The sequence below is a fragment of the Melospiza melodia genome, unplaced genomic scaffold (assembly GCF_035770615.1).
Source record: "Melospiza melodia melodia isolate bMelMel2 unplaced genomic scaffold, bMelMel2.pri scaffold_44, whole genome shotgun sequence".
Lineage (NCBI taxonomy): Eukaryota > Metazoa > Chordata > Aves > Passeriformes > Passerellidae > Melospiza > Melospiza melodia.
In genome coordinates this window covers 826,512-848,562 of record NW_026948761.1, presented here as the reverse complement: position 1 = coordinate 848,562, position 22,051 = coordinate 826,512, and the positions used below count along the sequence as shown (strand labels likewise).

At 49.9% G+C, this 22,051-nt stretch overlaps 1 pseudogene; it reads right to left on the bottom strand.

Moving 5' to 3' along the window:
* Positions 1–22,051, bottom strand: part of LOC134434572 (serine/threonine-protein kinase pim-1-like) — a 247,545-nt pseudogene that overhangs the window by 104,478 nt on the left and 121,016 nt on the right.

The window sequence follows — 22,051 nt, the reverse complement described above, 5'->3', positions numbered from 1 at the left end:
ATATCTGTAGCAACAGAGAGGACAGTAAAGAGAAATTTCAGTAATGAAATCTATCTATCTATCTATCTATCTATCTATCTATCTATCTATCTATCTATCTATCTATCTATCTATCTATCTATCTATGTAACATTTACATAATTGAATCTTCCTGGCTCTGGTCCAAGGCAGTTGGAGGTGCAAAGCTCACCTAAAGCATCCCTTTCTGGAGAGGATTAGAGACATGTTCCCTCAACCGATTCTGAGCAAGCGGAGATGTTTTCCCCTCCAGATATGATGGTTTTTCCCTTCAGAGTTGTTTCCCTCCTCTGGCCTCTTGTGCCCTGAAGTCTCCAGTTAATTCTTTAAATTTCTGCCTGTCCTAGAGAGGTGCAACAATTCCATGTTTAGGTGGTGTTTGGTGACTCTGGTCACATATGCATTACATGACACATGGTTTCCTTCACTGGCATCCCCAGGGCTGTGTAAGTGCATTCGTTCATGGGGCCTTAGGAGGATCTTCTCCTTCCCTCAGCAGCAGCAGCAGCAGCAGCAGCAGCAGCAGCAGCAGGAGGGAGCGGTGGCAGGGTCAGGACGAGGAGGAGGCGCCTGCCCTGGCCCTTTGCTCCCGGGCACCTGGCCAGGAGGGCTCTGGCTGCAGCAGGGCGCTCTTCGGGCAGCCCCTGGCAGCCTCTGCACGGAGCACAGCACGCTGCCCCATCCTTCTTGTGCCAGTTTTCTTCAGCAATATCCTAGCTCCTCTTCACAGGGAAAGAACTCCAGCAATCTAAAAAGAGATCATTCAAGTACAGTTCTATCTGCCTTTGTATTGTATTTCAGGGCATGTATTTTTTTTGTCTAGAATTTCATGATTTTTATGAAAACATGCATTCATATCTGCACATTTTTTGTAGTTTTTATTATTCATATACCAAAACACACCTTTTTAAATTCTTAATTTATTGCAGTTTGTAGTTTTGAGGTAGTATATTTTAAAATGTCACAAAACAACACCCTTTGGGTAGTTTTTCTCACTTTAAAAAAAAAAACCCATAAGCCATTTTAGTCTCTGTCTCTCCAAGTTGGTTCATACCAGCCTATTTCAAATCAGGGCTACAATACTTTTGTAGGATTGAGAGAGGTCCAATGAAATGCACACCAGTGATTCCTCTTGTGCAATGTCATGGCCCTGCCATATGCCATAAAGCCTCTTTTCACTTTTTTTTTTCTCTCATTAGCTCAAATGCAAATGCACGTTTAGTTGCGAACTTACACAAGATGAGCAAAATCAAAATGATGTGAGGGGCCTTTGGGAGCTCCTTGCTGATCTTTCTGCTTCTTCAGCTGAGCAAGGCTCTGATCCAGGCAAAGAGATTGCACTTAGTGCTACACAACCATTTGCTGGAACTCTGCTGATTTCTAGGAACAGCTGGAGGCCTCTGTCTCCCCAGGATGTTTTGGCTGAGCCAAGCTTTGCTGGGTTTTGGCTGCAAATACCATTGCCCTTGCTTTCTTATATCCACAAGTACCATGGCTGGGCAAAAACTGCCACGAGGGGCATCTTCCAAAGGCACTTTGGTCTGGAGTTTGTGAATGAACGAGAGCTTCCTCCACTTCCAAACCACATGAAAAAAATAATGAAAGAGAACTTCCCATCCTTAACGAACAACTGACAATTCAGAAGTGGATCTAGAGCATTGGAATGAAAAGGAAGGCAATCTTCCAATGGAGTTGTGCTTTCAGGAGTTTTTCTTCTGACTGCCACTCACAGCTGGCACTGGAAAAAGTCACATCTCTGCAAGCGCCAGTGTCTTCTGTCTGCCATCAGTTGTTTTGCTGCAACAACCAGAACAGGCATCAGGCTGGAGAGAGGCTCAGCTGATGCCAGCAATAGGAGCTGCCCCAAGGAGAAAAAAGAAATTAACTTTTACCTCCCAAACCTATCTCCCCAGAGGCTCAAGCAGGATGTCTCTGGTTCCCAGAAATACAAAGAAATAGGGCTGAGAAGATCCTCTGCAGCTATGTGTTCATGCACAAGACTTTGCTGATGCCATTTGGGTTTGGCCTTTTTTCTTTTCTATCTTTTCTGTATTCCTTGCACATCAATTTAGAGCTCTGTAGGCTACTCGATTTGTGACTACTTTTCCCAGTCCTTTTCCATGGCCTTTGCCTAAGCAGAAAGACAAACTTCCAGAGCTCCAAGCGCCAAGGGGTAGAAGGCCCCAGTGTTATCCTGGTTCTTCCTGGGACAGACCCCTCCAGGGAGCTGGTGGACTCACCATCCCTGCAAGCCTTTAGAACACGACTGGATGTGGCACTCGGTCCCGTGCTTCAGTTGAGGTGTTAGGGCATGGGTTGGACTCGATGATCTTGAAAATGTCTGTCTTCCAAGCCAGTGATTCTGTGATTCTGTGACTGAGGCAGCTTTTCCTGCAGCCCTGGAAAGGGCTGTGGGGGCCCTTGGCCAAGGACAGGGATCAGGGCTCATGGAAAAGAAGCAAAGGGCTCAAGGCGAAGGCTGACAGGGCAGAACTGCCCCAGCGCGGCCCAGAGCGAGCCTCATGTCCTCCTCCTCACCCTGCGCCCTCTGCGCTGCCCTTTGCGGCGCCAGAGGCTCCTCTCGCTGCGGGGCTCCAGGGCGTGCTGGGGGCCGGGCCCCTCATCTCCGGGAAGTGCCGGAGCCTCGGAGGCGAGCGGCTGCTGCTGTGGCCGGCAGGAGAGAGCTGCAGCTGCGGCCCCGGGCACGGCGAGCTGCCGCTATGGCCGGCTCCTGCCGCGGCTCCTGCCTCTGCTGCGGGCTCTGCTCCTGCCCTGTGCGCACAAACACAGCCGAGGGCTGGCTGGCAACACCCTGCCGCTCCGCAGTGGGCCGGGCCGGGCTGCTGCTCTCTGCGGCCTCTGCCCGCCACTGCCGGCCCCGCCGCACTCCTGCCTGCCTCTGCCGCAGCCGGGCCCACACGGGAGGCAGCACATTGCGGCCGGCTCGGAAAAGCCCTGCCCGCAAACCGCCCGCCACGGCCTCAGGGCACAGGCTGCCGGTGTCCTTGCAGCTGAGAGCTGGCCCGGGCCGCCTGCCGGCCTCGGCCACAGCTCCCGCCTGTGTCTCCACGGTCGCGGCTGCTCAGCACAGCGGGGTAAGCACAGCCCGTGCCAGCAGCAGCTCCTCATGGGCCCAGACTCCAGGCGCTCCAAGCTCACCTGTGGTAAATAGGTATGATTCATGCTGATAAAAATTGAAACAGTAATCAATATTGGCACAGTAACTAATATCTGGAAATAATAAAATAAGTTAAAAATAGTAATGCCAAAGAGGAGAGGGAGAGGAGGGGCTCCATCCCCCCCCCCCCCTTTCCTTCCCAGCAGATGTTCATCAAGCACCACAGGAAAGAAGCTGAAGATATAGTTACTAAAAATGACCAAGAACCTGGTTCGGTCCCAAAAAATGCTAATTATAAGGGATTTATTGCCTTGATATGTAGATGCAGTGATACGTTAGTTTTGGCTTACATTATACTGGCTTGGTGCACATGTGTAACCCAAAGGTGAATTGAAGGACAACGAAGAAGACTACAGGGCCTTCATCAGTGACGACCACCAAAGACTTGTGCGACTACCAAACCGAGTGATGGCGCATGCGTGGTAAAGGTGGTAAGGAGGGCAGAGACAGAAAAGTTACGAACCGAAAATAGGAGGAGATGGTATTGACATATGGCATATAAGGGGTGATTTTCACTTGGCAAGCTTGTATGTGAAGTGGCAAGGGTCATTGAACTCTGCCCTCCGTACCCCGCAATATCTTTTGCTTATGCGCTATTATTGTAACCAAACTATCCCTTATTTATATATTTTCTAAACTATTCAATTAAAATTGCTGCTACCTTAAATATTGTTTGGTTTTTTTATGATGGGGTAATTGGGCAAAACATAACACACCCAACCCCGAATCCCAGCCCTGAGGGGCTTGGCGTCCCAATGCATCCCCTGGGGACAGCAGAGTTGGCTGCTGAGCTCAGCCCATTGTGACACCACCAAGGGACCAATGGAAAATTCACCAAATCCTCATCAGAGACAAGAGAAAACTCCCATGGTGTCTGACAGCCTGAGGCAACTGCCAATTCCAGATCATTCCATCCATGCAGGAAAAGAGGCTTTTACATTAAAGCAGAAAAGAGTTATAAAAAAGGAGAGCAGAACAAACAACAAAGTTATTTGGACTCATGCTTCTTGTGTCTGTTAGAAAGGCCAAGAAAATTCCATCCTTGCTCTTCTGACACAGCTCTCTCTGTTCATGATGTGGGGCAGCGAGTGCTGATGATGTGCAGGAGCTGATGCAAGGGACAGGGACAAGGATGCAGCAGGCACAGTGCCAAGCTGACAGAGGGATGATCTCTGGCAGTGGCACCGAAGGAGAAGAGTTTGCAGGCAGCACAGAAAATGTCTCTTTGTTTCACCTCTTCTTTCAGTGCTGCTAAGAATGTAGCCTGAAGCAAGCTGGGAACACCAGAGCCTGGAGCCCTTTCCAGGCAGGGCTGCATCAGACACAAACCAGCCAGGGACTGAGGAGCCCCTGGGGTGGCAGTGAGCAACCTCGGGCTCTGCTCACTGCTGCTGGCATTTTCTATTCAACCATCTCCAAGGACTTCTGTTGTGCTCTGTATTTCTAAGGGTTTTCCCCCTTGGTTTTTTTTTTGTTGTCTCCTGCACCTCTTTTTCCCCAAATTTTCCTACCCTGTCAGCAGCAGCCCCTGTCCAGAACTGGCTCTAAAATATCAGCAAAGTTGCTAGGAACAACAATAGGTGGAATCATGTGGCTCAGGAATTCATATGCCAGAGCCCTGCCTGTGCCTTAGGCTTTGTCAGGACCTCCTTCTCTGTGCAAAAACTAGGGATTAGTGGAGTTTTTTTGCCAAAGAGCTCCTGAGAAGCAAATGTTGTGCTAGGTTTCTCAGGAGTGTATCCGTTAAGTTCATTGCTGGCAAAGAGAAAGTAAGGCCAGGGTAGCAGAGCAGCTGGGAGCTGGTCACTCCCTGCAAAGGGCTGGTGTATGATGTGGGAACACCACGTTCCAGGAGAGGCGAGCGGGATCAATGTGCTCAAGGTGCTGCCAGTGAGGTTTGGGTTCACTTAGAGAGCAGTCAGGGCTGGTGAGCACTGCAAGATCCAGCTGCAGTCCCCATCCATGTCCCTTTCAGTGCTGGCATTAAGGTGTCTGCAGCCTGGATCCAGAGCGCCCTGGGGGGCTCCTGAGGCTGCCTTTGCACTCAGGGTGAGGATGCCCAGGAGCCCCTGAGGCCGCACTGGGGACCAGGGCTGGGGCTTGTGGCCTGGCAGGTGTGGCTCTGGGGGCTGTGACATGCCAGGGCATGGGTCACTGTCACTGCCCTCTGCAGCCCTGGCTAGCTCTGTGATGCTCCAGGGATAATGGCAAGAGTGAGGAACTGGCTAGGTTAGGGTTTGCCTGAGCCAGAACCTCTAGACCAAATGCCCAGCAGGAGAGACCGCTGGAGGACGGAGTGGAGGAAGCACAGGAGGCCCTTCTGCGGTGTAAAGTGCAGCAAATTCCTCAGGAGAGGCGGGGCAAAGATTCACAGAACAGAATTCCCAAAGGGAACAAATGTTGAAAGAACCTCCCAGCACCTCTGTGCACAAGTTTTTAAAATCTTTCAAAACAGGGGGTGGACACCATATAGTAACCAATAAGCGACTCTTGGGGTGTGGTTTTGAGGGCTACAACAAATCAGAACAAGGGGAGGAGAGGGCGTTGGGATAGGGATTTGATCTTGGGGTGAGAGACAGGGAACTTTCTGGAACAAAGGGTAGGGTTTGGGCTGAGGGATGGGGCAAAGGGGCTGGGTTGTCTTGACAGACAAGAAAAAATCTGGTGAGGAGGGAGGGGATTTCTTGAGGGACACTTGGGTAGGAGAGCATAACATAGGGGAGAGACTAACTGTAAGAACTCGGGGAACACTTGAACATACCACTATATAACAGAACATTTGACTCAATAAACTAACACACTGCAACACAGAAATTCAGGCTTTCAGTAGCTGAGAGGTGGCACTATTAGAACCCGCAGCAGCTGGTGAAAGCCATCTTTCTCCTTCAGGTTCTTGCTGTGTGGGAAGGTGCTGCGAGTTGTGGTGGCTGCACTCCCCCTTTGCTGGGAGGATGATCTGTACCAGGGCAGAGCAGAAAGCTGCCATGGTGAGCAGAACATGCTCGGAGCATTACAGTTCAGAGAATGGCACTGCCCCTGAAGGGCAAAAAGCTTGAAAGCATAGAATTCTGTGCAGAACTGTTGCACAAATTTTCTCTTCTAGAACATGCCCATTTTGTAGATGAATACTCTGGGTTTTATAGAATACATGGGGTTTTTTCTTAAGGTTTTTGGGAGAAATCTCAAGTTTATTTCTCTTTGTATTTTACATCCAGCATGCATACAGATTTTTTTTAATGATTATTTTACTTTAGTAAATACTTAGGGAAAAAATACCTAAGCATTTTTTAATCCTTTGGGATATTGTGATTAATATTCTTAGAAAGAAAACCTTGTTGAACAAGTGTGAAAACACAGAGAGAGGAAAAATAGCAAATAAGTCTTTTAGAACAGGGCGTGTAATAAGCACTACAGAACTGAGTAATTCCTCCAAGGGCAGAATTAGCAAGATATATCACCAAGAATACCTGCCAAGATACTTCCTTAAATCAAGGGAAATGTGACCTGCAGCCATACAGCCAAAGCAAATGAAAGCCTTTGGAAAATAGGGAATTTTGCCAGTGACAGCAGTCTGCCTGGATAACTGAGGGATGCCCATCATTATTGCACTACACTCCTCAATATTTGCAATGTCTTTTCTCACAATTTCTGTGAAATGAATAAGATGCAGTTGTTTACCATTACCTTAAGCTCTTAGGGGAATTACCAAGCACTATGTATGTTTTTCTGTAGCTGAGCAGGACTTGAGTTTCCCAAATCTTCTACAAAGCAGAAGGGAGTCACAGAGTTACTTGTTCTAATGTTAATGAAGGGTTTCATGAAAGCAGGTGAATGAGAGCATTGCATTGTAAAACTTCCACATGCAAGAAAACAGGAGTCCACTTAGAATAAAACATATAAGGCTAGCATGACATCAGAACAGGATAAAATGAAATTGCTAGACAGGAACTGATGCATCAGAAATTAGGTGTATCATTTCTGATACATCTGCATGCATTTGCAAGCTAAAACAGAAAAAGAAGGGCAGAGATAATAAGGAATGAAGATTTGAAAATTGCACTGTGCAGAAGAGACACACAAACCACCAGTGTGAACACAGCTGGGAGATTCAGCTTGGAGATGGATTAAAGTGAAATCCATTCACTGAAGGTCTCTGGTGCACATGAGTGCAAAGCCTGAGGAAAAAAGAAGAAAAGTTTAATTTCTGAAAGCTATTTAGATTCCTGGAAGCATTGTGTAGAGACCTAAAAATCTAAAGCCTCAGAGAATCTGAACCTAAAACATCCCCAAATGGATTGATCAGGTATGATGTGCACATCTCTGCTGTTTTCAGAGTCAATGAAATTGACAATGAGGGTCTGGAAATTAGGAATGCCCACCCAGATTTTATCTCCATTACTTTAAGAACACCTTAATAAGGCACTTCAGGAACTGAGCACTGACATTCTCACCCTGCTCTATTTACTTTACATTTGAATACAGGCTGGTAGAAGGAGAAATGGGCCTAAAATTTCTCCCCAAATTACCTGTTGCACTTTCAGGTTAGGAGTAGATGTAAAATTCAGCTAATCACTCTCTCTATGCATGAATATTCCACTAGTGAACTGACACACAGAACATCCTTTTTTCTCTTTTGTACCTTCCTAAATGGTGCCCAATGAACAGAACACTTGCATAAATCTCACAGAAAATCAACAAAATTGCTGAAATTAACACTCAATTCCCTGATAAAAGTTTCTGAGAAAAGGCTTGACAGGATCACTGAACAAACTGAAACTTGGAAGAGAAACACCCATTTTAGCACTGATCAAGGGGAAAGAAAAAGAAATGCTGTAAAAATTCCAAGTGGAAGGTAAGGAGAAACACAGGAAGCAGAGAAAGAACAAGGCCCTGTCAGATGACCTGTGCAAGGTAACTTTGTGCCCCAGCACTGTTAGAGGACAATCCCTGTCATTGGTGCAAGCAGCTGGAGACATAAATGCTGATTGATTTGGGGGCCACAGTCTTGATAAGTGCAGAGGTGGTTCAATGACGTGACATGAGGGAGTTCCCTCAGAGCAACTGGGATGCCAGAAAGAAGTGAACAGCTCCCCACAGCCTGGCCCGCTCGGCTGCTTTTCCTTCTGACCCTCCTGGGGAGGCTCTGACATTTCCTCTTCCCTGATGGAAGCGCAGCTGCTGCCAAGGGAAACGTCCCCACCCTCACTCAGTGTTCCCTTTGCTTGCCAGATGTCCCATCTGCTGTCCCTGCCCAGGAGAGCTGCTCTGCTCGGGAGGAGGAGACCGAGCGAGAGCCTGGGAACATCGGCGGCTGCAATCCCTCCTGATCTAGCGCTGTTTATGGATGTGTAGTTGGATTTGGATAGTTACAAGTATAGGGATATTTACAAGCACTGACTGATATTTGTATAGGGATATTATGTGTGTATATTGTTATATTGATGCGTGTATATTCATCTGTTTACATACTTGTACAGCTCTGTAGCTGTGCATTTCTATTGCTGGGGATGTCTGGATTGTTTTATTCGTCCATTGATATTTGTGTATTTATAGACAGGTCTGTTATGTTTGTATTATATTGTCATGGTATATGTCATGAAATATGTAATGCATGTTTACATCTCTATATTGTTATGCCTATATAGGTATTTACTTCTATTTATTATGTATGGAGTTGTATAGTTCTAAAATTCTGTTTCTTTAGTTCTGGATCTGGGATTCTTTAGAGAGGGATATTGATGTTTCTGTATTTGTATATGGGCTGTATGGCTGTACTAATATGTAATAAATTTAATTGTTAATCTTCAATTCAGTAACTTCAATATTTGTGTACAGTGAGTTGCTGCAGAGGGTTGCAATAATTTTTTTTTCACTGAAGTTGATATCTGTATATATTTACATAGCACATTTCTCAGAATAAATTAGATTTTAATCATAAATTGATATTTCTGTGTTTCTATATTGGTAGCATAGCTGTTGCAATTTAAAATAAATTTCATTTTTAAACTTAAGTTAATGTTTGTGTATTTGTACATTAGTAGTGCGGGTGTAACTATCTACAATAAATGCAATGTTTCAACGGAAGTGTAGATTTGTGCTACCCAAAGCCACGGGCAGATGTAAATGCTGGAGGATTTTGGCCACGCAAATCTCCGGCCATGCCCAGCACCTGCCCCACCTGCACTCAGGCTGGGCAGGGGAAGGGCAGATTTGGGCTGGCAGCAGAGCCCCGCGTTGGCTCAGAACTCGCTGCAGAGGCCGCTGAGAAAACTCCAGGGCTCCATGAGCACAGAATCCAAGCAGGAGCAACCCAGGGAGGACAAATCCCTCATCCCATGGGCAGCTCTTTAGGAAAGTGCTCCAAGTGTCCCCCTGAAGCTCATCCCAGAGACCAGAAGCCAGCAGGGATCCTGATCCAGCCCTGCTGCCTTTGGCAGCACTTCGGCAAATGAGCTGCAGCAAGGGGGAGGCAGCAGCGACTGTGACTGCTGCAGGCTGGGGATGAAGGAAGGGCCATGGACACAAGTGCTGAGATGCCCCAAAATCCAGAAGGAGGTTGGAGAGCTGGGAATCAACTTGGCATTTCAGTGCCAAGCTCTCACAGGCCCTGAAATGATGGAATCCCTTTGTGTGAAGTGACCTGGAAGAACTGACAGGGAGTTGCTGCTAGGATCAGCAGTAGCAGAAAGCAAAAATGTACAAACACTAGGAGATTGTCTAATACGCCCACAAGCAATGGCTTCAAAAATGATCTCATATATTCAATATATTATAATATTTATAATATGTTATTATATTATATTATTATATGTTAGTAATTATGTTATGTTATGTTATGTTATGTTATGTTATGTTATGTTATGTTATGTTATGTTATGTTATGTTATATTATATTATATTATATTATATTATATTATATTATATTATATTATATTATATTATATTATATTATATTAGTCAAAATATATACTATATAATATGCATGAAATTTAATGCACATGTATTTTTGGACAATTTGTTTTTAATATATATTTTCATTTAACATATATATTTGAAATAGTCTTTCAGCTTGGGAGAGTGAAGATTTACAACAGTGCAAAACCATCTGCACACACAGCAGTCAGCCCCCGGGTGTGTGCATGCACACCCACCCACTGTGCTTGCTCTTCTCAGCATCTCGGGGCTGCTGTTTGCACAGAATTGGGATGAATTTAACTCGACAGAGCCACGAGTGGGGTGTCCAGCTTGTCATGAACACTCATGTGGCAATGAACAACACAGAGCTCTCAAAGCACATTATCACAGGTTATTGCATTCCTGCTGGGCACTGTGGAACTCTTAAAAGACACAGAAAAGGGGTGGAAAACATTGGCATCATGCTACTGCTGGTGTCCTCCTGGAGGAAAATCTGTTGGGTTTCTTAAGGTGGTAGCTTTCCAAAACCTACGAAAACTGCTCAGCACTGGTAGCCCAATTGTGAATGGTTTTCTTGACTTGGCAAAGCTGGGGTGTTACCAATGGACTCCGTCCTTGGTCCAAATCACCTGCCCTCACCTGCAGACAAAAGCACCACCATCACCACCAGAAGCTACATCAGTCAGTTTTCTCAAAAAGCTGTGTTAAACTTGGGAGAGGAAAGGAAAACACATCAGACACTGTGGATTAATGACAAGACTCTGAGGAACAGTTCCAAAGCAAAGGGCAGCAGCTTCTCTCTGGGCCACTCCTTGTGCCCCAAGGCAGCCGGGCTGCCCTGGCTGCCCAGGACCCTGCGCCCCGCGGGCTCTGCAGAGCTGCACAGCGGGGAGGCAGCTTCGGGCACCTCAGCCCCTGGGCAGGAGGGGCTGCTTGCTCTGCAGGGCTGCCTGGGGGCAAAAGCAGGGTGCTGGCCTTCTGCTCTGGGCCCCAGCCTGGCCTTGCAGGGCTGATCCTGTTCCCTGTCTCAAATGTGCTAAGGACAGACTTGTTTGTTTGCAGCTCTGCACAGGTGTGATTTGCACCACAAAATACTGAAGGGCCTGAACAACAGACCCTGACTGAAGCCTCAACAACAGGACCTGAGCCAAAGCTGCCCTCTAGGTGATCTTCCCAAACCAATGTTCCATGTATCTGCTCCTTAAACAAGTTTTATTATCAAAAGGATTGTTGCATCCATTCACTGGTGAAACACATCTTCACCTTTCTGCATGAGGATAACTGACATGGCCACACCTGGCCTTGGTTCCTCCTTGAGCCCTGCGCAGGCTCGGGGAGAAAACCAAGAGGAGAATGAGACCAGCTGTGCCCGCAGCAGAAGCTCTGGCACATTGCTCGTCCAGCACTGTCAGAGCCGGGCTACTCTCACAGCGCACTCAGGAGCCTCGTGGCCGCCAAAGGTGGAGGCACCGCAGGATTTCCCGGTTCCCGGCCGTGGCTCTGCAGGGCTTGGCTGGGACAGCTTCCCCCAGCTGATGTGCAGCTCTGGATGAAGGGGAAACCATTGGGGTACCTGGTGATGGATCTTCCTTAATCACCAGAAGGACCCTATTGTAATAATGCTGAGGTGCAATGCTTAGCTTATCCTTTCCTGACTCTTTTTTGCACTTTTCCATTACAGTAAATTACACTGTTCCTTCAGCTGGTGTCTGTGTCTGCATCTCTGACCCTCTCCACCATCAAAACAAACACACAGCCAGTTTAGCATGAGACCTGCCTCTCTGCCAGCCCATCTCTTGGCAAACACCCCTGGTGGCCATCTCCAAAAATGAAATTCCCACTTTGCAACTTCCTTTTCTGCAGGCAGGTGAGAAAAGGAGCCACTCCCAGTTCTGGACACCTCCAGAAACCAGCTGCTTTCCGCATTCACAACCCTGAAGTATCAACCTCCTTCCTTAACCGGCCACAGAGAGCTCCCACTAAAAGGCCTTTTGTCCAAGGATACCCACAGAAGAGCTGGAGAAGGGAGCAGTTGGAAACACCACTGCTTCAGAGTTTAAACCTGCCTTTATCAAATGAGCACACACCAACCTGTCCCAAAGGGAAAGCAGGCAGGAAAGAGAAGCTCTTCTCCCACAACAGCAAACTCTGTACTTCCTTCTGTTCCAGCTGGAGAGTGGAGTCCATGGGCTACACCTCACTTTGGGAAGGAGCCCTGGGAATTGGCCTGGTCTGGGAGGACAGCAAAAGGAATTTCCCAAAAAGTAGGAAAAGATTCTCTGGAAGCATTAGATTATGACAGTATTTCTGGAGGAAAGGAAAAAAAATAAAAAGAACTGGGAACTTTAAAAAGTTCCCAGACTGAAATTTGTTTGCCAATACACCAACCCCAAAGTCTCGGTGGTGTGTCAGGAAGCTCAGGAATGTAGAGAGCATTTTGAGCAGACACTGGATAGAAGCAAGATGCACAACCCTGCATAAGTGCCTTAGACCAGAAGCATGCTGCCCTTGGGCAAACAATATAAAGAAGTTTGCCAAGATGTACCCCAGGAAAAGAGATGTGAAGCAAGATGTTCTAGGGATGTGAAGAGAAGATATGGGGCAGAATGTTCTGCTGACACTTTTGCCAATCTGTGTACCTGACCAAAGATACGTTAGCTCTTTGTCCTACACGTAACACTTTGTAACCACTTATAAGTATTCTCCCGTTGCTGAACCATGCATTAGCATATAAATGTACCCTGAGATTTGCAATAAACTGAACATCGATCATTACCTCCATGAAGATTGATCTCTGCCTGCGGAGGGCTCCTTTCTCGGAGGGCTCCTTTCTCTATTACCCCTCTCCTTTTCCCCGTCTCTCTCCCATACACCTTGTTTCTCTATCTGGCGTCCGTATACTTTCTTTCTTTACAGGAATGAACTTGCAAGGCTTGGATAAACACCACTGGTGTCCGTCCCCCAGAGCATGAGCAGCTCCCCAACAAGACTTCAAGACTAAGGGACAAAGCTTCCCCCTTCAGCTCTCCACAGCAGCTCTAGGGAGTCTCTCCCCACTGCCAGATCTCCTTTGTCAGTCCACAGTGACAAGTGTTGGCTGCAGGAGGCATTTGCATTGGAGCTCTCCCCAAATGGGGGGGAAAAAAAGAAGAGCTGATTCCTGTGGAAATACAAAGGCAACTCTGCTTGGGAAGACACCAGTGTGAGTTTGCTACAGCTCTAGGCCAAAAATCCTTTGAAGAAAGCAACATCCATCCACGGGGCAGCACTTTGGCTTTGATATCAATGCTAACAAAATTGCTTCCCATTCCTGCTGCTGTAGCTGACTCCGAATCACGAGAAATGTGCCAACTCTTCCAAAGACAGGCCAGACATAGTGAAATAAAACCAGCTAGTCTGTGGAAAAGGAGACCAAATGAATGTTTTCTAATCACCCCTTTTCATCCTTTTCCAAGCCAAAACAGAGCAATGTCCTTCCTCTCTGTCACCGATGGTGACCCAGGCACGGGATGCAGAGTGGGGACAACCTGCTGTACTGTGCCGTGCTGTGCAGAGCCGTGCCGTGCCGTGCAGAGCCGAGCCGAGCCGAGCCGAGCCGAGCCGAGCCGAGCCGAGCCGAGCCGAGCCGAGCCCGGCCAGCCCCGGAGCCGCCCCGCCCGCGCTGTGCCCGCAGCCCCGGCTCTGCCGCGCGCGTCCCCGCGGGCCCGAGCGCAGTGCTCCCCTCAGGCCGCGCGCCGCCGGCGCAGCCGCGGCCGTTGCGCTGCGGGCGTTGTGGCCACAGTCGGCGATCGATGCCATGGCGGAGCTGCCGCTGCCCGCCGGGCTCAGCGCCCGCACCTTCCCCGCCAAGCTCTGGCGCCTGGTGAACAGCCCCCGCGTCTGCTCCGTGCGCTGGGACAGCCGCGCCCAGGGGCTGCTCATCGACCGCTCCCTCTTGGAGCGAGAGCTGCTCAGCTCGGGCCGCGCCCACAGGGGCCGTGGCCATGGGCCGGCCCCGGTGCCGCTCACCTTCAGGGCCACGCAGTTCCGCAGCTTCGTGCGGCAGCTCTACCGCTACGGCTTCCACAAGGTGCCGGGCTGGCTCGGCTCGGCCGCGCCGGGCGATGCCGGGGCCTGGCTCCACTACAGCAACCCCTGCTTTCGCCGCGACCGCCCCGACCTCCTGCTCCGCATCAAGCGCCGGAGCGCGGCCAACAGGCAGCGGCCGGCGGCGGGCCGGGATGGCCGCAGGCGCCCGCCCCGCGGCTCCCAGCAGCTCCCCGGAGCGCGGCCGCTGCCGGACGGGCGGCACGGGCGTGGTCGCTTCACGCCGCTGCCCAGGGAGCGGCCGCCGCTGCCGGCCGGGCGCCCGCCCAGCGGCTTCCTCCTGCTGCACAGGGAGCGGGCGCTGCCGGACGGGCGGGAGCTGCGCAGCCCCCGGCCCGGCCGCCTCCAGCAGCACCCCGGGGAGCGGCCGCTGCTCGCCCGGCGCCCGCCCTGCGGCTTCCACCTGCTGCACAGGGAGCGGCCGCTGCCGGCCCGGCGGGAGGGGCCGAGCCGCTTCCAGGAGCTCTACGGGGAGCGGCCGCCGCCCGCCGAGCGGGCGGTGCTCGGCATCCCGCCCTGCCACTTGCTCGGGCTCCACGGGGAGCGGCCGCTGCCGCTCGGGCGGGAGGGGCCCCGCAGCCGCTCGCAGGAGCTCTACGGGGAGCAGCTGCCTCCGGCCGAGCGGGAGGTGCTCGCCATGCAGCCCTGCAGCTTCCAGCAGCTCCACAGGGAGCAGCAGCCCCCAGCCTACGACGCACGAGGTAAGAAAAGAGTTGTAGCCTTGTTTTTCCAAAAGGTCCTCAATAGTGACCGTTTGAAGTATTTTCCCACAAGGCTCTGCCATTCTCGGCCAGAAGTCAAGCCTACTAGGAAGGGGCACCTAGGAGGCCAAAAGATTCTCTGCCTGGTTTTGCTGTGTGCTTCCCGTGATGTTTGGTCCACAGCAGCACTAGAGCTCTGTGTCCCACAGCCACGTTGTGGAGCCTGACCAATGTGTTTGGATTCTTGCAGCCACCCTGGGCACTTCAGGGCCCAGCACTCCACCCGGCAGTGCAGCCTGTGCAGCATGGACGGCCTCCAGCTCAGCACAGAACGCACTTGGGGAGAAGGAATGGCCACCAGCAGATCTGGGCCTTGCCGTAGAGAAAATGATTCGGGAGATCAGGAGGTCCCTGTCTGAAAGATCTCCCTCTGCTCAGGTAATTCCATTGGATTGGGATAAAAGGGGCTGGACTGAGAACTTTTGAACCTTGTTACACGGTTGACAAGCAAAGGCTTCTTTAATTGAACTTATTTCATTATTATTTAGTTATTGAATTATTCTTGATAAAGAAAGATTTCTAAAAGAGGGGATGAAGAAGAAATGAAGAAGAGGTTTTACTTGCTGGGAAAGAGGAGAAGAGTGTTTGGAGAAGTGGCACTGAAGGCCAAATGTCCCGTGCAGGGAGGGGCATGCCAGAGGTGCCTCTGTTGCAGCTGCAGCAGATGTGGGCTGTGCCTCTTTTGGGTGGGAAGGCCAAGGCAAAGCAAGGACTGGGCTGCAGCTGCTGCTGCTGTGTGAGCCCTGCCGAGCGTGTGGGCGCTCCCAGAGCCGTGGCTGGGGCTGGGCTGCAGCTGCAGCTCTCTGTCCTTTGCAGATTATTACACTGTTGGCCAAAGAATGTCTGTCTTTCTGTTGATGTGCTGACCCATTGCCTGCAGTACATTTGTGATTATGACTCAAGGGGGAGAGTGGGATTTTTTGGATTTGCCAATGCCTTATTCTCAAGTGGCATGACTTATGTCTTCTGTAAAGTCACACATAGCAGCTTAGAGAAGCATTTTATTCCATAATAAAAGGAAACATTGCAGGCTTGGAACCATCTTCAGAATCTTTAGGGTTCTGATGGACAGACTATGGCAGAAGAGATGAATGTTCTGAAACTGGTCATAGGGAGAATATCTTTGTGTCCAAAGGTAATTTGCTTCATTGTGGACGTTTGCTTCCTCAGTATAGAGTATAGGAATAAAAACACTACTTGGTTGTCTGGATTTTCCTGTCTTTTGGGTTGGTTTTTTTCCCCACCCTAACGATTTACCGATTTTTGCCACTGATCACAAATGTGATCCTGGAAATAGCCTGGGTGCATCGATGTTTGCCTGGATGACACAAGCGGGGCAGCAGCAGAGGGCTCGGAGAAGCAGCACCTTGTGATGGGTTGTGTGAGCACTTGGCTGGGGGTGCTGAGACTGCCAGGCAGAAATGTGTGCTTTGCCTGTGGGTTTGCAGCACACAGCCCTGGGCAGGGCTGGCAGCCGTGCTGGCAGCAAGGAGAGCCCCTGGCTTTGTGCTGGCTGATTTCTCACAGCTCTGGGATAAGGCAGGGTCAGAGCGTGGGGGCATGTCCCCTCACTTGGTGTCTTCTGGTTTTCTGTGTTCATGTTTTGTCTCAAAGATCATTTTGTGAGAGCTTCAGTTTCGCCTTGGCCCGCTGAATCCTGAGTTTAAAAGGCTTGTCATGTGAACTGTGTGGGCAGTGTTCCCTCCTCTGGTCTCCATGTCCTTTGGGATTGGAGAAGGACAGTTACTGTATCCCTGATATGATTCCAGCAAAATAGTGAGTGATCTTTGGGTTCCTTTCTTTCTGTTTTTCTGCTCAGGACAATGTTGGTGTTGCCCCTGATTCTTCAGGAGGGGAGCCTGTGAACAGAGCTGCAGCAGAGGAAGCTTCATCTGGCACCGAGAGCTGCAGGAACAGTTCCCAGGAGCCCGAGGAGCCTGGTAAGGACAGAGCCCACACTGGTTTAGAGAGCTGTGAGATGGCTGCTCTGAGCAGGGTTGGTGCTTCCTGGTGCCTTGAGTTCAAATCCTGCGCTGGCACAACCTCCCTGAGCCCTGCCCTCCACGCTTCTCCAGAGGCTCTGACACGGAGTCCTCTGCTGGGGCAGAGAGCAGGGAATAAACCTGACCTTGTGCGAGTTGTGTCACCAAGCCGGGTGTCCCAATTTTGTGCTGAAGTTGGTGGATAAATTTGCTGCAGGGTGCCAGGGGAGGCCAGGCTGAGCGACTCTTGAAGGAACAGGGAAAAAAAAGAGCAAAAAGTCAGGGTAGAAGTCCAAATCACTGACTAAATGTAATACCAGTGGTCGTGACCCACAAGAAATACAAGGAGCACAACATCAGAGGCCAAGTAATTGAAAAATCACGGTAACTCCAGTATCAGAAGGAAAAGCTTGAATGACCCCTGATTAGGGAGGCCTAAGAAGTGAGAAGGAGCACTTTGGATCCGTTCCTTAGCCCAGCTGGTGCAGCCTGCAGGCCTTGTAGGGAGCTCTGTCCCTCCCAGCCCTTGCTGCCAGAGCTGATGGTTGAGTTGGAGCAGCTGCTGCTCACTGCAGAGGGCAGTTTGTAGATGGCAGGTAATGGAGCTGGTTCATGACTCAGCTCCCAGCACCTTCAGCTTCAGCCATTTCAGTGAGGACTGAGGTCTCTCTGTCAGCTCAGAGAAAGAACAAGGCTGGGCTTCCTTGTGGCCGCTGGGACTGTCTGTGTTTCAAGCTCTCCTGGGTGCCCTTTGCACTGCAGGGGCTGAGACTTCATTGAGATACTTCAATGTTTTGAAGCACACTTTTGAACCCTTGGAATGGTCCCTGTTCTTTTAAGGGCACATTGCTTCAAATTGCCAAGTGAGCGTCTGCCTTTCAGGCCATCTTTGACAGCCCCTGGTAGAAGGACAATTGCTGCTCAAAGGAAAGGTGCACAAGGGCCAATATTGACTGAGCGTTCCCTTTGCTTCCCAGATGCCATCTGACCAACATCTCCAGGAGGGCTGCCCTGCATGGAAGAAGAGACAGGGGAGAGCCTGTGACCATCAGGCAGGTAGAACTCCTCTGCTTGTAGATATGTTTATAGATTTCTATGGTTTTAATTATTAGTGGATATAGTTCCATTTATAGAGGATAATGTTCTATTTCTATGGACATATATTAATAGATCTGTGTAGTTAAATGTGGATATGTATATAGTTATAGATGTGATATATTTTATTATATATTTACATTTATATATTTTCAGAGTTAGATTCTTATATGTGTGGAGTAAAATACTTATATAAATATATATATATATGTATGAAGTTACATTTATAAACATGTATAGTTATATAGTAGGAGGAACAGGAATGTTTAGATGGAGAGATTGATGGAAGGATTGCTGTTTGTGTAGGCCTAGGCTGCATTTGTAGCTCTTTCCCCCCTCAGCTGCCTTTTTCACCTCTTGCTTTTCCCCCTGTGTCCCCTGTCCCTGTGCTGGGTCCGAGCTGGCGGCCGGGCCGGGCGGAGCAGCACTTCCAGCCCCGGCTGTCCCTGGAGCGGTGGGAGCTGCCGCTGGCCCCAGGCACTGTCCCTGAGGAGCTGCTGAAGGATGGTGAGACTGAGGGGCTTAGGGGGCTGTGGCGCTGAAGGGACAGTGACCCTGAGCTGCTGCTGGGGCTGAGGGCTGTGGGGCAGCCGAGGGCCTTGGTGGCACTGAGGTGACAGGGAAGTGGCACAGGCTGTCAGGGTGGTGGGTCTCAGGGGACGGGATGGCTCAGAAGGGACTGAGGGGGGTGAGAGGAATGTGAGGGGCTGAAGAAACTGAAGGGGATGGGGCTTCACTGATAGCATGGCGGGGATGAGGGGATGGAGGGGGCCAGCAGGGAGCACAGAGGGCTCCGGGACTGCAGCTCTGCCAGGCCTTGGAAGCAATTCCAGAGGCTCTGCTTTTGCCACAGCTGCCATGAAGACCTTGAGGACAGCTGGAGACTGACAGGAGCCAGCAGGGAGGAGCTGAAGGCCAGCAGCGAGAGAAGTGAACGGGGACCTGCTGCTGCCAGCCTGGAGAGAGCCCGGCTGAGGCCACAGGCCCGGGGAGGCAGGTGGGGCTGAGGCTGCCGTGGGCTGTGGCCGTGGGCACTGCCCGGCGGGGCAGGAGCGGGCCCTGCCCGTGCTGGGGCTGCTCAGCGCAGCTGCCCCGGCTGGCACAGGGGCTGTCCTTGGGCAAGGCAGCTGTGCCGGCAGGGCCCGGGAGCTGTGCCGGCTCTGCCGGGCTGCGGGACAGTCCCGCCGCGGCTGCGCTCACCACAGCCCGGCCCGCCCAGCTGCTTTCTCTTTCTGACCCCCTGGGGAGGCTCTGACATTTCCTCTGCCCTGATGGAAGTGCAGCTGCTGCCAAGGGAAACGTCCCCATACTCACTCAGTGTTCCCTTTGCTTCCCAGATGTTCCATCTGCTGTCCCTGTCCAGGGGAGCTGCTCTGCACGGGAGGAGGAGACCGAGCGAGAGGCTTTGAAGATGGGGCAGCTGGGATCCCTCTGCTTTGAGTTCTGTCTAGACATGTCTAGAATTGCATTATCCATTTGGATAGACATGTCTATCCATCTCTAGACATAACTGTTGTGTAGAAATGTCTAAAGATATCATTTGGATATGCACATTTGTCGGTTGCTATTTGTATAGGACTATTTTTGTATGTGTGGTGTTTAGGGATGTACACTCTGTATATATGTACGTGTATATATATATATTTGTTTGTAATTACATCTATGTATATTTCTATCTAAGTATACATGGATGTTATTGTATCTGTTTAGTTCTGTTTCCTATATATAAAGTTGTGTTGCTATTTATTCATTTGTAGTTATATGTAATAAATTAAGTTGTTAAATGCCTAATTGATCTTTGTGTATAGTGAGTTGTTGTAGAGGTTGGCAATAAATTTAGTTTTGTTAACTGAATTAGTATTTGTATATTTTTACACAGACTGGTTGTAATAATCTAATAAATTCCTGGTTTTAACTTAAATTGAGATTTGTATAGTTCTATATTGTCAGCGTGAGTGTAGCAATTTGTAATAAATGACATTTTTCAGCTGAAATTGATTCTTGTGTATTTGTGGATCAGCAGTGCTGGTGTAGCAATCTGCAAGAAATGCCATTTGTCAGCTGCGATGGGTGTTCTGTGATCTGTGCTACCCAAAGCCACCAGCAGGTGTAAATGCTGGAGGATTTTGGCCATGCCAATCTCCGGCCATGCCCAGCACATGCCCCACCTGCACTCAGGCTGGGCAGGGGAAGCGCAGATTTGGGCTGGCAGCAGAGCCCCGTGTTGGCTCAGAACTCACTGCAGAGGCAGCTGAGAATACTCCGGGGCTCCACTGAGAGTAGAACTCCAAGCAGGAGCAACCCTGACAGGAGAAATCGTTCACAATGAAAAAAAGAGAGAAAATGTGGCAAAGCAGATGTGGGGATACTCTGTGAGGCTGATAAAATTTTCTGAATCACCCCTGCCTAGGCACGTCTTCTGCAAAAAGGTTTTGTGAAAAAGTGAATACCTCCCATGAAATACAGATTGCACTTTCCCCTTCACTTACCTTGCTGTGTGAGTGGAGACACTCCTTATCACTGAGAATTTTTGCCCTACAGCACCTCACATTTAATCAAAGATGATGTACTACCACTTGGCACCATCAATGAAAACAGCCCTGCCCTCGTGGCAGTGTTTGCAAAGTCTTCCCTCCTCCTGTCTCCACGTGTGACAGACGGAACCATCCCCTTCTGTCCAAACTGTGCCTGAGCTGAGTGAGGGCTCCAGGAGCTCAGGAGGTGCAAGAGCACTGCACGTGGGAAGGTTTAGCAAAGCTTCCTAAGCACCAGTCAACTCTGGGTTTGCCAGTCTTCCCCTGCAATATTGTCCTATTCAAGAATGATCCTGGAGAACGCTGTGCCTCCAGCTCCCTCAAGAAAAGTTTGTTTTCTTCAAGGCTTGAATAGAGGAAAATGAAAATTGTGGTTTTTAGAGTGAAATTCGGGGGGTGATGCAGCTGGGTTCGCTCCACTATTTGCTGTGCAAAGTAGGGCAAAAGCTTTAAATTCCCAGCAGAAGCTGACTACCAGCCCACACAGACCTGAATGAGGCCCAGGTGGGCTTGCTGCACGCTGGTCCAAGGGAAAAGCTGGAACAAAGTCCCCTTTTATTGCAGATGGAGTCTGTACTGGTGTCTCCAGGGCTGTCTGTGGTAAGACATGGCAATCCAGCCAGAAACTGTGGATATGAGAGTTCCAACAGCAACCTGCTTCTCCAGGGTGAGGGACGAGGCCAACCCGAAAGCCTGGAAGGTGCTCTGGGCACTGGAGAAGACCAGGCTGTCCTTGAGCAGGGATGGCCTTCAAAGGAGACCTCACACCTTGTGCTGCTGACCAAGGGCAGCTGGTGGCCTTCCAAAAAATGCTTCTTTTGTCCAGCTCTTGGAAAATTCCAGCCAGCAACAATTCCTGCTGCTCACACCAGCCCTTTCCAAGCAGGAGGAATTTCAGCAGCAGCCTGACAGCTTAGTGGCAGGAGAATAAAATACTCAGCTGAGCGTTATCAATTCTCTGTCAGAAGCCACATCCTCAGCCCCTCATCTCCTCCAGTTGTCTCAGATGTGGAGGAAGCAGCAGGAAATCTCTGATCCTGGAAGGGAAAGCAGAAGGAGGAGAGGCGGTGTCCGGTCCCTGGGGCCCTGGGAGCAGTGAGAGCCATCCAAAACAGGATCTCTGCTGGGCTGTGGAGATAAGAGTGACCCCAATCAGCAATGCTCTGTGTGAGACTGGAGCCATCTGTGAACGTGAGCATGGAAATCTGACCTTGCAAAACAGAGGAAAAGGTGTCCTTGGGTATTTGCCAAACCTCGCAGGGGCTCTGAGCCACCTGGTCTAGTGGAAGGTGTCTCTGCCCATGGCAGGGGGTTGGATCTAGAGGGTCTTTAAGGCCCCTTCCAACTGAAGCCTTTCTGTGAGTCTGAATTACAAACCCACAATGACAAAGAGAACACAGCAAACCTGGCCTCCGCTGTGTTGCTGGTTGTTGCTGCAGTCACTTGTGTCACCTGGAGACTGGTTTGGATCTGGAGAAATTT